General features: G+C 44.9%; 1 protein-coding gene and 1 pseudogene across 3 annotated transcripts in view; one reads left to right on the forward strand and one right to left on the reverse strand.

Moving 5' to 3' along the window:
• The window catches only part of BAK1 (BCL2 antagonist/killer 1), a 115,412-nt gene that overhangs the window by 84,046 nt on the left and 16,064 nt on the right, over positions 1-15,302 (forward strand). The gene's annotated exons all lie outside the window — the stretch shown is intronic.
• On the reverse strand, positions 1,800-14,235 carry LOC148477932 (uncharacterized; annotated as a pseudogene).

Here is a 15,302-nt window from a genome sequence, read left to right on the forward strand (position 1 = left end):
GACCAGTGGCGTAACTAGGACAGGACGAGTGGGGTTCGTGCCCTGGGCGCCGTTGGACCGGCGGCGCGGGGGGGCGCCGCCGGCCACGGTACCGGCCCGCCCGCCCTAGTTAGCCAGTGTAGCGCCGACCGCAATGAGTGCGGTCAGCGCTACACATTTGCACAGGACCGGCGCTAGGCTTCCAGCGCCGGTCCTGTGCTGCACGCCTGAGCCCGTTCCCTCCCCCTGAGCGCTTGCCCAATAGCGCCAGGAGGCGGGCTCAGCTGTGCATAACACACGCATCGCCGCCAGCGCTGGCGGCGATGCGTGTGTTAAACAGCAGCCAATGAGAATCAGATAGACTCTCATTGACTGCTGCAGCACCCACTGCAAGAGCCGGACTTCCGTCCGGCTCCTGCAGTGGGTAATGGGACTGACGTCATGACATCATGACGTCAGTCCCATAGTGCTGAGCGCGCCAGCCCGGGCGGACTGGAGGGCGGGAGCGGCATCGCGGACAGGAGCAGCGTGGAATCAGGTAAGTATATTTTTATATATATTTATTTATTTTTAAACCTATATGCACAACGGGGGAGGGGTTGGCTACTACTGGGGGGGACATCTACTGGGGGGGACATCTACTGGGGGTGCCATTGGGAGGACCTCTACTGGGGGGGGGCTACTCTACTGGGGACTACTACTTGGGGGGGGGGCTACTCTACTGGGGACTACTACTGGGGACTACTACCTGGGGACTACCACTGGGGGCATTCTAAAAGGGGCCTAGTATTACTAGAGGCACTGCACTCGGGGGACCACTAATGGGGGCAATAATAGGAAGGGCCACTACAGGGACCACTGGATAGGGGGGGGGGGTCACTACTGGGAGCCTGCATCAGGGAGACCACTACTGGGGGCACTGCATGGGAGGGGGGGACACTACTGCTGGGGCACTATATAAGGGGCTTACTGCTAGGGGCACTGCGGGGACCACTACAGGGGGCACTAGATAGGGGGATCACTACAGGGTGCCTGCATAAGGGGACCACTACTGGGAAAACTGCATGGGGGGGACTACAGCTGGGGGCACTATATAAAAGGGCACTGCATAAGGGGATACCGCTACTGGGCGCACTGCATTGTGGGGACTGCTACTGGGGGCACTGCATAAGGGGGAACACTACGTGGGGCACTGCATTTGGGGGGGCCACTACTGGGGGTACTGAGTAAGGGGAACTAATTGGGGGCTGTATAAGAGCGACCACTACTGGGGATACTGTATAAGGGGCACTACTATGGGCCTGCATGAGAGGGACCACAACTGCATACTGGGGGTACTACTGGGGTTAAGGTGCATATGGATAGGAATGTTCAGTTTGAAAATAAAGGGGTGTGTCATGTTACCACGCCCCATTTTTAAGTGACCACGCCCATTTTTTTGCCCTGCGCGCCTTCAGCGCGCGCACATGGGGGGGGGGGTCCTTTTTCGAATTTGCCCTGGGCTCCAAATACCCTAGTTACGCCACTGACGCAGACCAAAACTATCGGGAATCTGCACATGCGCAGGACCCGTTTTGCGCATGTGCAAACCAGGTCCTACGTGATCATACTTGATCCCTGCTATGTCTCTGCCTGATTGACAGGCAGAGGCATTTACAATGTGGAGCGGGGGCAGGGACGGGGATGTCGCCCCCATTTTCTGGGAGTGGCAAGGCCAGGATCTGCGACCTGCTGTATTTGCATATTTGCAAGGACGGATTCCAAAGCTGCTTGTGTGCGGCTTTGCAATTCCGTCCTCTGCTGAATCAGCCCCTCTGACCTCACCACACCAGCTCAGGAGCCAACTCCAAGACAGGAAGGAGCTTATCAGATTTGTTTTCACAATGTTTCAGAGCTGGAGTGAAGCTGGAGCTCAGCTTTATTTGTTCCTCTATTGGCTTGCAACCTAGAAATTTAATTATAAAATTATACTAATATTTATATTTTATATCCAATGTTGGTTAGAGAGCTCCAGCACATTTACCACATTTATTTAAAATGTGCAATAAACATAAAAAATAAATAAGTTATAAATGTTTATCTTTATTTATTTTCTTTGAAATACTCCATGGGAACCATCCTCAATATTGGGTTAGCACTTTATCTGCGTAGAGACAAAAAAGAAACATCCCTGGGAAGGTATATAGTAGGACTTCACTTCAGTGTATTTCCCAAACTGTCCTATAAAACGTGGGTTATAAGGCTGCCATGGAGTATTTCTGGGAATAGAAATTAAAACAGTTATAATATCATTATTTCATTATTAAGCTTCATGGCAGCCATCAATGAATGGGACATATCCAAGCAATACATTAGAGAGGGTGGGTTACTTCTAATCAGCAGCATAAATACAAATATTTGTATTATTCCTTTCGAACTGAGTATTTGCAGAGTATAGCACATCCAGCAGATGATGTCTAGTAATGATATGAAGAGATGAGTAACCTGCTGCTTTGCTTACATCTGATGCTGAAGTCTGAGCCCTGCATGCCCATAAGGTGTCCACCACTCCATAAAACGCAACTTAGGTCCTATAGTCTTGTAAGCTGCATAACTGCATCCTTATTCCACCTTGAAGACTATTTTCTTGCAGAGTTTATACAGAAAGGACAAATAGTTTTTCCTGAATTTCTTCATTTCAGACAGGCAAACAGAAATTACTCTGACAAGATACAGTGTATGTAATATTGCTATGTTTTCATTAATTGGTTACGAAAAAAAGGAGGGAACATAATTTCCATTATTGATATGATAAGTAGAAACTAGGTAGAAAGGTGAAATCAGTCCACACCTCTTTGTACATATATTCTGTATGATCAAAAATGATTCTTACACCATAGGGTATGCAGTTCTTCCACACAAATGATATATAAGATTGCTAGCAGAATTAGCACCTTAAGTGTAAGCCATTTGAGGATAACATTATGCAAAGCCTCAAACAGATCAGACTTCAAGCTTCCAACATTGGATTACATTCCAAATGTGCTTCAAAAGGTTTGATATGGAGCCTCATTTTCTTTATTGCTTGAAAAAAGAATATATTTATCAGATTCCTTTGTGGTATCAACAACAATATGAAGTGCAGACTCGTTGACTAATCCATCCTGAAAAAAATTATTTCCATCTCACCACTTTCGGTAACACATTAATCCTTCACCTCTACAGTAATGCATCACTGCTATAGTAAGACATTACCCTCCCTCACCTATGCACAAACACATTCCACTCCCTCACCTCTGTAGTAACACATTTCCCTCCCTCGCCTGTGTTGTAACACATCCGACATTCCCCTCACTCACCTGTGTAGAAATACAATCCCTCCCTCACAACTGTAGTAACACATTACCCTCACTCACACGTCTTGTAACTTATTCTCCTCCTTCACCTCTGTAGTAACATATTACCCCTCTAACCCCTGTAGTAATACATTTCCCTCCCTCACCCCTTAGTAACACATTTGACACTCCCCACCCTCACCTCTGTAGTAGCACATACCCCTCCCTCACCTGTGTAGTAACACATTCCCCTCACATAACTGTAGTAACATGTTCCATTCCCCCACCTCTATAGCAACACATCCCCCTCCCTTCTATGTGTATTAACACTTTCCCCTCTCTCACCTCTGTAGTAACACATTCCCTCCAAATAGGGTATCTACACCAACTGCCAGGTGATGTTTGGTAGCACTTGGGGTGATAGTTGGTGTTTGAATTCTGAACTGTGCTACAGCCACAATGAGTCAGTCAGTCAGGACATTGAACAGGGGAGAAAACATTTTAGCTCTTTTCACCCCCTTAGGAGTCGAATTTAGAAAAATCCCTTCCTAGTGGGCACTTACATCATGGAAGTCATATAGTCCCCGATTTTCATGTTTCTAGGTTCAGGGGTTTGGGCTGGGCATTGATGAGTCATATGAGTCAGTCAGTCAGTCAGGAGATTTGATTATATATTCTCTTAAAACATAACCACAATGGACTTAAGTAATGTTCCTGAAATTTTTTTTATGTATCTTGAGGAACTATTAGTGGGTGTCTATCTTCTAGTGTAATAGTTCTTTGTAGACAGGCTGGCCACAGCTACATAATTTTATGCACTGAGCACCATATATAAGCTTTTTCATCCTGAGGGTGATGCATAAAGTTGAGGGGTATCTACTATATAAAAGCGAAAATTTGTCCTTCTGTCTTTCTATACAAATCCACAGTTTAGAAGCCTCGATCGTGAAATTTTACATACGAGCGTATTAAAACACGGCGGAGGCAACTAAAAAAAATTTGAAATCGAATTTAATTACTGTTCATTTTTAATTAATGAAAACCCAGAAATTTTGCATAGCATTCGCCCTCTACAGGTCAGCTACGGAATTACAAAAGGATTTAGCTTATCTACTATTTTTTCATTTCTATCTTCTCTATTAAATCAAAATGAATTACTGTTACTTTTTAATTAATTAAAAAACACAATTTTTGCATAGCATTCGCCCTCTACAGGTCAGGTACGGAATTAGAAAAGGATTTATTTTTTCTTTTCTATCTTCTTTACTATATATAAGCGAAAATTTGTCCTTCTGTACTTCTGTCTTTCTATACAAATCCACAGTTTACAAGCGAAGATCTTGACATTTTACATACGAGCGTATTAAAACATGGCGGAGGCAACTAAAAAAATTTTAAATCTAAATTAATTGCTGTTAATTTTTAATTAATTTAAAACCACAATTTTTGCTAGATGCTCATTGTGGAGCCTCTCAGGATATGGGTAGGGCCTCGGAGCAAGCATTTTGTGTTGTCATGTTTTGTCATGATCGTAATGTTTATTATCGAAGAGCGCTTTAGCAGGCCTTGCCAGCATTCTCAGCTCTCTGACTATACCAAATTACACAACAACATTTACTTCTTTCTTCCAACTGTAATATAGAGAAAAGAGAGAACTGCGCTCTAATATTACTGCAGGGACAAAGGAACAACACAAACCGCGTGATCTATCAATATAGCATTTAATTACCTAAAACAAACACAGTACAATGAAAAGTACCATGCATACACAAATATTATGAAAAGACACAACATAGGACTGCACTAATACATAATACATACAAGTAATAAAAACTAAATAAAAATATAAAATGCACAGCGAGAGGAAACAAATGAAGGAGTTGATCAGGCTCCAATAATAAGTCCCCAATACCACCTGTGAAAAAGCAATATCATTGAAAACTGAAGAGCCCTGTAATTAGGCTCTTCAGTTTTCAATGATATTGCTTTTTCACAGGTGTATTGGGGACTTATTATTGGAGCCTGATCAACTCCTTCATTTGTTTCCTCTCCCTGTGCATTTTATATTTTTATTTTGTTTTTATTACTTGTATGTATTAGTGCAGTCCTATGTTGTGTCTTTTCATAATATTTGTGTATGCATGGTACTTTTCATTGTACTGTGTTTGTTTTAGGTAATTAAATGCTATATTGATAGATCACACGGTTTGTGTTGTTCCTTTGTCCCTGCAGTAATATTAGAGCGCAGTACTCTCTTTTCTCTATATTGCATTTAGTGAGGTTGGCAATCACCTCTGTATTTACTGCAGCATTGATATTGGAGTCCCTGGCTAGCTAGCGCTAAGGTCTGTGTGTGTGGTTAATATTTCTTCCAACTGTTTCAAAATGATGACTTTGCAAGGACCCTGCTGTACTGTGAGCTGCCAAAATATTACACATGGAATGCTTCTCCCAATGTTTTTCTGTGCAGAAAACAGGCCTTCTCGTGAGGCCTGCCTAAGGAGGGGTTGGTTGGAGGATGATGTGTAAACAAACATTCTTAAAATCCCGGGCAACGCCGGGTACTCCAGCTAGTATTTACTAAAGGTCGATTTTGTAATAAAGGCAAAACTGATGGAATACTGACCAAAAGCAGGGCCGCAACTAGGGGGAGAGTCTAGGGGGACACGTGCCCTGAGTGTCAGATTTGAGGGGGACACCATGCAGAAACCGGGCCAGATTAAGGTGGTGCACTGGGGGCAAGTCCAACACCCTTGTTCAGCTCTTTCCGCCCGACACCGGTGTGCATGCACTAACACTGCAGAGTCAGACTCAGCAATGCTGTTTGTTAATATGTTCCAATTCTTTATTAATGAGAGCTGTAACAAATTGGTATACTAGTAACACTCTGCTTTTTCTCTGCTGATCCCTAAAGAAATTATCCCTGATCCCTAAAGAAATGCCCCAGATATAGCTTCATTCAGTAGAATGAAGCTATATCTAGGGCATCATTTATTCCCATGGTTATGTTACTAGATATACAGCCATTGCCAAAAGTTTTGAGAATGACACAAGTATTGGTTTTCACAAAGTTTGCAGCTTTAGGGCCAAATGTAATAGGTAAGTCAGTTTTAGTAACAGTACAAACTCGCACTTTCTCGCACTTTTAAAAAGTGCAAGTTTGTACTGAAACTCGCAAATTCAATAGCCTGCAAACTTTTCAGTTCGAGGCTACTGCATTTGCGAGTGCAGGCGAGTTTAGGACTATGTAAACTGACACCTTTTAATGCGAGTAGCATTAAAAGGTGCGAGTTTTAGAGAAGCCATCACAGATCAGTGAGATCCGTGATGGCTTCTGTGTGTGTTAAAAAAAAAAAATGTGCACCCCCTCCCCAAAAGCATAACCAGCCCCGGGCTGATAGTGTAAAGTGTAAAGTGTAAAATTAAATTTACCATATTGTCTTTATTTGTAGAACCACAAGTACCAGCAAGCCTCCCCTGCATGCTGGTATTTGGAGAACCACAAATACCAGCATACGGGGCATTACAGGCCCGCTGGCACTTGTAGTTCCACAACTAAAGAAATACGTAAATAAAAAAAACATACACCGTGAAAGTATAATTTTAATAAAACAAACACTCACACTCACACATACTCACCTAGTATCCGAGGTAATCCATAGGGGTGTACCTGAAAAAAAAAATCCATACTCACCTCTCCTATGCGTAGATCTCGTCCTCTTCTGCAATTAGGCAATCCAGGGGTTAAAATAAAAAACGCCAAAAAACCGAACCATACGGACCGAGCAAAAGTATGTGTGTACACATACCTTTGCTCCGCGTAAATGACCGGGGCACACGTGTGCCCCATCAGTGGACGGGCCGCCAGCCAATCAGGGAGCTTCTCCGTCGGAGCAGCTCCCTGATTAGCTGAATGCGGCCAGCCTCTGTCTCCCATAGACGTCTATGGTGAGAAATCCCCATAGCTGTCTATGGTGGGAGCCGCTACATAGTAACCGCAAGATTAATTGATGTTAATCTTGTGGTTACATCAATGATACAATGTCGCGGTGTAAGTTTGTTTATTTACGTATTTCTTTAGTTGTGGAACTACAAGTGCCAGCGGGCCCGTAATGCACCGCATGCTGGTATTTGTGGTTCTCCAAATACCAGCATGCAGGGGAGGCTTGCTGGTACTTGTGGTTCTACAAATAAAGGCAATATGGTAAATTTAATTTTACTCTTTACACTATCAATCCGGCACCCACCGCCCTAGGGTGCCGGGGATAGCCCCGGGCTATCAGTCTAGGCCTGGGGTGCCCTGGAGAGGGGTAACCCTTTATTGGGGGGGTACCCAACTCCCCAGGGATCCCCGGCCTGGACTGACTAGCAGTCAGGGATAATGCTTTGGCCGGGGAAACCGGTGAAAGGTTTTCCCTGGCTGTGGCATTATCCCCCTGCTAGAAAGAGTTTGGTGCTGGTTCTGGAATTTTCAGGGGACCCCTACTCGTTTTGTCCCCTGATTTACCAGGACCAGCTCAACAAAGCCCTGTGCTGGTTCTTAATATACAGGGGCCCCCTACGCATTTTGGCCCCTGTATTTTTAGAACCAGAACAGGCTTTATAAAGCCCGGGGCTGGTTATGCTTTTGGGGAGGGGGTGCACGTCATTTTTTTTTATTTTATAACATTTAACATAAGTACACACACACAGAAACATATACATATCTCATGGATATGTGCATGTTTCTGTGTTAATCTGACCTGCTCAGGATGTACTCGCTAGCCTGAAGCAGGTCTATTATTTGGGGACTTTTGGTAATCTTTTTTTGCGAGTCTGAAACAGACACTCTATTACATTGGGCGAGTTGATTGTTTTCAATGTGAAACATCTGGATGCGAGTTTGAGAATGGAGAGTTTTAGTAACTCTGAAAAATGGGAGTTTTAGTGAACAGACACCCTATTACATTGGAGAGTTGTGAAAAATTGCGAGTTTAGCACCAAACTCGCAATTTACCAAAACAGACTACCTATTACATTTGGCCCATAGTGTTTTTAGACCTTTTTGTCAGATGTTACTATGGTATACTGAAGTAAAATTACAAGCATTTCATAAGTGTCAAAGGCTTTTATTGACAATTACATTAGGTTTATGCAAAGAGTCAATATTTGCAGTGTTGCAATTAGCCTTGACATGCTGTGAATCAACTCCTGGGCCACATACTGACTGATGGCCGCCAATTCTTGTCTAATCAATGCTTGGAGTTTGTTAGTATTTGTGGGTTTTTGTTTGTCCACCCTCCTCTTGAGGATTGACCACAAGTTCTGGGATTAGGGTCTGGGGAGTTTCCTGGCCATGGTCCCAAAATTTCGATGGTTTGTTCCCCAAGCCACATAGTAATCACTTTTGTGTTATGGCAACTTTCTCCATCATGTTGGAAAAGGCATTGTTCGTCACCAGACTGTTCTTGGATGGTTGCGAGAAGTTGCTCTTGGAGGATGTTTATGTACCATTATTTACTCATGGCTGTGTTCTTAGGCAAAATTATGAGTGAGCCCCTCCCTTGGCTGAGAAGCAACCCCACACATGAATGCTCTCAGGATGCTCTACTATTTGCATGAAACAGGACTGATGGTAGCGCTCACCTTTCCTTCTCCGGACAAGTGTTTGTCCAGATGCCCCAAACAATTTGAAAGGGGATACATCAGAGAAAATAACTTTACCCCAGTCCCCAGCAGTCCAATCCCTGTACCTTTTGCAGAATATCAGTCTGTTCCTGATGTTTTTTCTGGAGAGAAGTGGCTTCTTTGCTTCCCTTCTTGACACCAGGCCATCCTCCAAAAGTCTTTGCTTCACTGTGCGTGAAGATGCACTCACACCTGCCTGCCACCATTCCTGAGCAAGCTCTGCACTGGTGGTGCCCCGATCCTGCAGCTGAATCAACTTTAGGAGACGGTCCTAGCACTTGATGGACATTCTTGGGTTCCCTGAAGCCTTTTTCACAACTATTGAACCTCTCTCCTTGAAGTTCTTGATGATCCGATAAATGGTTGCTTTAGGTGCAATCTTACTAGCAGCAATATCATTGCATGTGAAGCTCTCTTTGTGCAAAGCAATGATGACTGCACGTGTTTCCTTGCAGGTAACCATGGTTAACAGAGGAAGAACAATGATTTCAAGCTCCACCCTCCTTTTAAAGTTTCCAATCTGTTATTCTAACTCAATCAGCATGACAGAGTGATCTCCAGCCTTGTCCTCGGCAACACTCTCACTTGTGTTAACAAGAGAATCACTGACATGATGTCAGCTGGTCCTTTTGTGGCAGGGCTGAAATACAGTGGAAATGTTGTTTTTGGGATTAAGGGCCTGATTCAGACCAGCTCGCAAGCGCACAATGCTCACAAGTGGGTTGATGGTCCCCCACAGTGCGCATGCGCCGCCTCTGGCGTGCGCATGCGCGAGACCCATCCAGCGATGGCTGCTCCATTGCTACGGGTCTCGCTACAAGAAGGGGCGGCTGTCGATGTTGATTGACAGCTCTCCCCATTTTGTAGGCGGGGAAGGGTGGTGGCAGCACAAATGCAGGTGTTCCCTTAGGAATGCCTGGCGTTTGTGGGCGGCCCTACTGACATCACTAGTGATGTCAGTAGTGGACATCCTGCTCTATTAGAGCAGGGAGTCCACTCGGGCTTGCGAGAGCTGAGACCCTACCACAGGGTCTCCTTGCAAGCCCGATGGTCGTGATAATTGCGACGGGCTCCAGGCTGCTCGCAAAAGCTGTGGGTGGTCACCAATATGATGAAGCGGGTCACCAATAGCTTAGGAAGCGGTAGCGAGCGGGTCTGAATCAGGCCCTAAGTTCATTGTCATGGCAAAGAGGGACTTTGCAATTAATTGCAATTCACCTGATCACTCTTCATGACATTCTGGAGTATATGCAAATTGCCATCATAAAAACTGAAGTAGCAGACTTTTGGCCATGGCTGTATAAGTAAAACATTTCTAATACCCCTTTCAGACATATGATCTGGGAAACTCCCTGCTCAGACCCGGGATTTTCTCCTGTGCAAAATCCTGGGTATTTGGTCGAGACCCCCCTTTCACATAACAGATCCACCCGGGAAATTCCCAGGTAGACGCCTTTCAGACATAAGCAGGGTTTTTCAATGTTTTACATATCACAGTTTTGTCATTTAAAGTGGACGCTTTGCTGGCACACATTGATGAGGTCATCAAAAGTGGGATAAAAAATTAGGGCACAACATTTGTTTGCAAAACAAAGTTTTTTTTTTAATAAAGGCTTTTTTTTTAACTTACAAAATATGTGTGAAAGCCATATTTATTGCATAGGAAATAATGTCACATACAACACAACCAATAGTTATAAAAAATGCACATATAGGACCTCATTCAGAGTCGGTCGAAGCGGCCGCACGGTTGTACGGGAAAAGGGGCCGGATATGCAAATGATTCCCTCGCAAGTTGCATCCCTAAGTTCGGATCGGTAGCTGGCCGACCAAGGGGAGGAAGCGGCCGGAATTCAAAAAAATATGCCCCCTTCTCGTACGCATTGCACGTCATCTCCGGGCATATAAGGATTAATCGAGACCATCGGGAACCATCGGAACTGGTCGTAGAGCTTAAGGTTGACCATACCCTCTCTTAAGCTCTACAATCATGTCAGTGTAAAAACCTCCCATGTCACATGTGCCATGACGCTACTTTGTTAATTATGCACTCCCATAACCGTATGCACTCCCATAAAACGTCGTTCACATAATTAGGCACGCCTGCGTTCGAATTTCCACTCCCCCGTTTTCAAGCACCTTCCCCTGTTACCACCCACAAACGCCTCATTCTGTCACTCAAACTACCGACCTGGCTGTGTTCAAGGAGAGAGAAATTTCTGATCGTAGTGGCTAGTTTGCGCACGCGCATTGCAAACTTTACGCATGCGCAGTATAGCGAACATCGTTGGCGTACGACCATGCGACCGCTTCGACCAACTCTGAATGAGGTCCATATATCCTTATACAATGTTCATTATATTTAGGCATGTGCTTTTTTATTACGTAACTCAGACTATGGGCCTGATTCAGACCCACTCGCGAGCGGCTGTCCGCTCGCAAGTGGGTCGATGTTCTGCACTGAGCATGCGCACGACGGAGGGAGCTCCGTCGTGCGCATGCGCCAGACGCGACGAGCGAAGGAAAGTCCTTCGCTCGTTGTGTCTGATCAAAGGGGGCGTGCTGTCGATGTTGATTGACAGCACGCCCCCTTTGGTAGGCGTGCTGGGGGCGTGCCTCCCTGACGGGGGCGTTCCCACGGGAACGCCTCCCGTCAGAAGACGGCCCACTGACATCACTAGTGATGTCAGTGGGAGTGATTTTGGCTCTGATAGAGCCAAAATCACTCCGGAGCTTGCGGTTGAAAACCTCAACCGCAGGCTCCGGCTCGCAATTTCGATGGTCGCGATGGTCTCGACCATCGCGGCCATCAAAATGCACGCTCGTATAGCCTGTGGGTGGTTACCCACAGCTATACGAGCGTCCAGAAGGACGCTCCATTTTCATGGAGGCCGGCCCTCATTCAGAGCGTGCGCTCTGCTCAGAGCGTACGGCTCTGAATGAGGGCCTATGAGCTGATATAATAAAAACCTTTTTGTGTTTATTCTAACAAATGAAGCAGTAAACACCACCTTAAAATAAGTTATGTGCACATTTACTTCTGAGCAGAATGTGATCCATATGTATGTATGGATTGATATTGTTAAAGCTCATATTATGAGCATATACATATGAACTAAATTTTTGATTTAGAATATAAAACAATTAAACATTACAGTCTCTTAAAACTAAACAATGTTAAGTGTGTATATCCATCTGAGTACAATGTACTCCATATGTAAGAATGTTTTTGGTAACATTTAGCTCATATTGGGGTCTATTTATGAAGCCTTGGATGGAGATAAAATCAACGAAGATAAAGTACCAGTCAATCAGCTCCTAACTGCCATGTCACTGGCTGAGTTTGAAAAATGACAGGAGCTGGTTGGTTGGTACCTTATCTCCGTTGACTTTATCTCCATCCAAAGCTTTGTAAATAGACCCATTATGAGCAAAACCTATGGTAAAAAAATAACATTCTTTGGAATTTAACCAATGAGACATTAAACACCCCATTAAAATAAAACTAGTAGGTGCACATACACTTATGTGCAGAATACTGGGGGTCATACAGACCCGCTCGCGAACGCAGGACGCTCGCAAGCGGGTCGATGTTCCCCCAATACGCATGCGCGAGACCCGAATAACCACGGCCAAGCCGTCGTTATGGGTCTCGCACTAAAGGGGGCGTGCTGTCGATGGTGACTGACAGCACGCCCCCTTTAGTGGGCGTGCCGGGGGCGTGGTTGCCAGACGGAGGCGTTCCCATGGGTACGCCTACCGTCTGAGTCCGGCCCCACTGACATCACTAGTGATGTCAGTGGGAGTGATTTTGGCTCTGATCGAGCCAAAATCACTCCAGGGCTTGCGGCAACGAGACCCTACCACAAGGGTCTCGTCGCAAGCCCGATGGTCTTGATGGTCTTGACCATCGCGACCATCTTTTTGGCCGCTCGCATATGCTGTGGGTGGTCACCCACAGCTATGCGAGTGGCCATGAGGCCGCTCCATTTTAAGGTAGGAGGGCACTGATTCAGAACGAGCGCTCTGGTCAGAGCGTTCGGCTCTAAATCAGGCCCACTGTACCTTTTTAGTAATATACTTTATTACACCAACTAATTATCCTTGACCAAATAACACAACAAAACCAGTGTCAATAATATTTTAAACATATTAACATGAAGAGAAAAATTATACATTTGTGAAATATGTTTTATGTCTAGTTAACATCACTAGATATCTTTGCCTACCACACTTACATATTTCTATATACTGCAAACTCAGGATTATTGTTAGAAGTAAGTTCCTGTGACTAGTACTAGTAGACAAAGTATCTAGACATAACTGACCTTTGTTTACATTATCTACTGTACTATCCGAAAATGTTGAGGGTGACTCAAGTTTATGCTGATGTTGGGGTGTAGGCCCAAATGCTTTGTGAGACTTTGCATGTTGCGCATACTGGGACGTAGTTGCCCTAAACGAGGTGAGAGACTTTGCTTGTTACACATACTGGGACGTAGTTGCCCCAAATGAGGTGAGAGACTTTGCTTGTTATGCATACTGGGATGTAGGCAGGCCAAATGGGGTGGGAGATTGGGCTTGATGTGCATACTGGGATGTAGGTGGGCCAAAGGGGGTGGGAGACTTGGCTTGATGCGCATACTGGGATGAAGGACCAAATGAGTTTGGAGAATGAGCTTGCTGCCCATACTGGGATGTATGCTCAAATGCGGTGGGAGACTGAGCTTGCTACACATACTGGTATGTTTCCCCAAATGAGTTTGGATAATGTGCTTGTTGGGAAAAATGGGTAGATGGTGCCATATATGTTGGTGTGGAGCGGATTGCGCTCAATATTTGAGCAAAGCTATCACGGTTATCGCGACTGACCCTTTTCCAGTATAGCTACCATTTGCGTTGTAAACTACTACTCAATTCTCGGTCATTGGCCATGAATCGCTGCAGTCTGGCATCCTCTTGAGCCTGCCATTCTGAATCCAGCTTGCGTAGTTGTTCACATAGGATATTACTCATGGCTTTGGTAGCGACCTTTATTTTGCTCTTCTTCTTTTTACGTGTTGGCACTGTGAAAACTGACAACAAAAGAGAGAAAACATTAAGCATCACAAAGATGAAAAGAATGAGTGAAACATAGGGAAGAAAATTTGCCTGAGGTTCCCCATCCCTGTCATAGATCATAGCATCCTTAACAGTGCCTGTAATTTGAGCTTTTATTTCCTCCTCTACTCTCATGTAAGAGCTCCCGAACCTCCTCCTTCTTCCAATGAGACATGATTTACCACCACTTGGCACCCCACTCCACTCTTCTCCTCTGCCACCACCTGGCACTCCACTCTTCTCCTCTACCACCACCTGGCACTCCACTCCTCTCCTCTGCAAGCACCTGGCACTCCTCTCCTGTCCCCTCTCCTCACCAATTCACCCTTGTATCGTGGGTCTGTTGTCAGCATGTAGAGCCTCTCCACTACGGCTGCCGCTGATGATGTCATCATCATACAGCAGGCAGCCATAGCCGGCCAATCACAAGCTGCTTGGTAAAGCCCGGGAGTAAATTCCTGGGTATCGCCATTCATGCAGGAGCAGGGTTGTCTTCCTGGAACTTAAGTCCCTGGTCAATTACAGGGTCGGCTATCAGGGAACATGTACCTTTCAGACATACGCGAGACCCGGGAATTTTGCCCGAGGCAGTAAGTCTGAAAAGAGTATAATTTAAGAACTAAATGACTCTGGTTGTTCCCTAATTTCTCCTGACTCTTTGCTAGATGACTAATTAAATTCCAATTAAATTCAATAAGAACACGCAGGGACTCACTGGCTCCTGAGGTACCTGGTTATACATCCTCTATGTCCACACTTGTTGATCTGGGTCTCGTCTGCCCCTTTACGTATATTAAGTCTTCCTTAGTGACAAACTTGTCCTGTGTTGGATTGATGTCATCAACCAGGAAATCATTTGTTTCATTTGTTTAGGAGGCAGAGTCTGGGTTTCTTTTTGCTTAGGATTAAGTACACATATACAGCCCCAATACTTAATCATCAGGAAATGGTTTAACACATGCTGTTAAAACACCATGATGAGTGTTTTGTTAGTTGTCTTCACTTCAGCAGCTTCCTCGAGAGTTGTTTTTCCCAGAAAATAAGCCCAAAGGGGCATATCCAATTGCAGGAGAAATTTTGAAAACCCCCACAGCGCAGGGTTTTTCCTGCAGCTGCAGGTTTCCTGTTCAATTGCTGGGTAGAAAATCAGGCACGGTAATATCTAGGAATTACTATGGCTATTTTCTCACAGCCGCAGAGCAGGTATAAAAAATTTAAATCCCTATTTTAAGTGTTGGGGAC

The sequence above is a fragment of the Taudactylus pleione genome, unplaced genomic scaffold (genome assembly GCF_031769625.1).
Source record: "Taudactylus pleione unplaced genomic scaffold, aTauple2 ptg000682l, whole genome shotgun sequence".
NCBI lineage: Eukaryota > Metazoa > Chordata > Amphibia > Anura > Myobatrachidae > Taudactylus > Taudactylus pleione.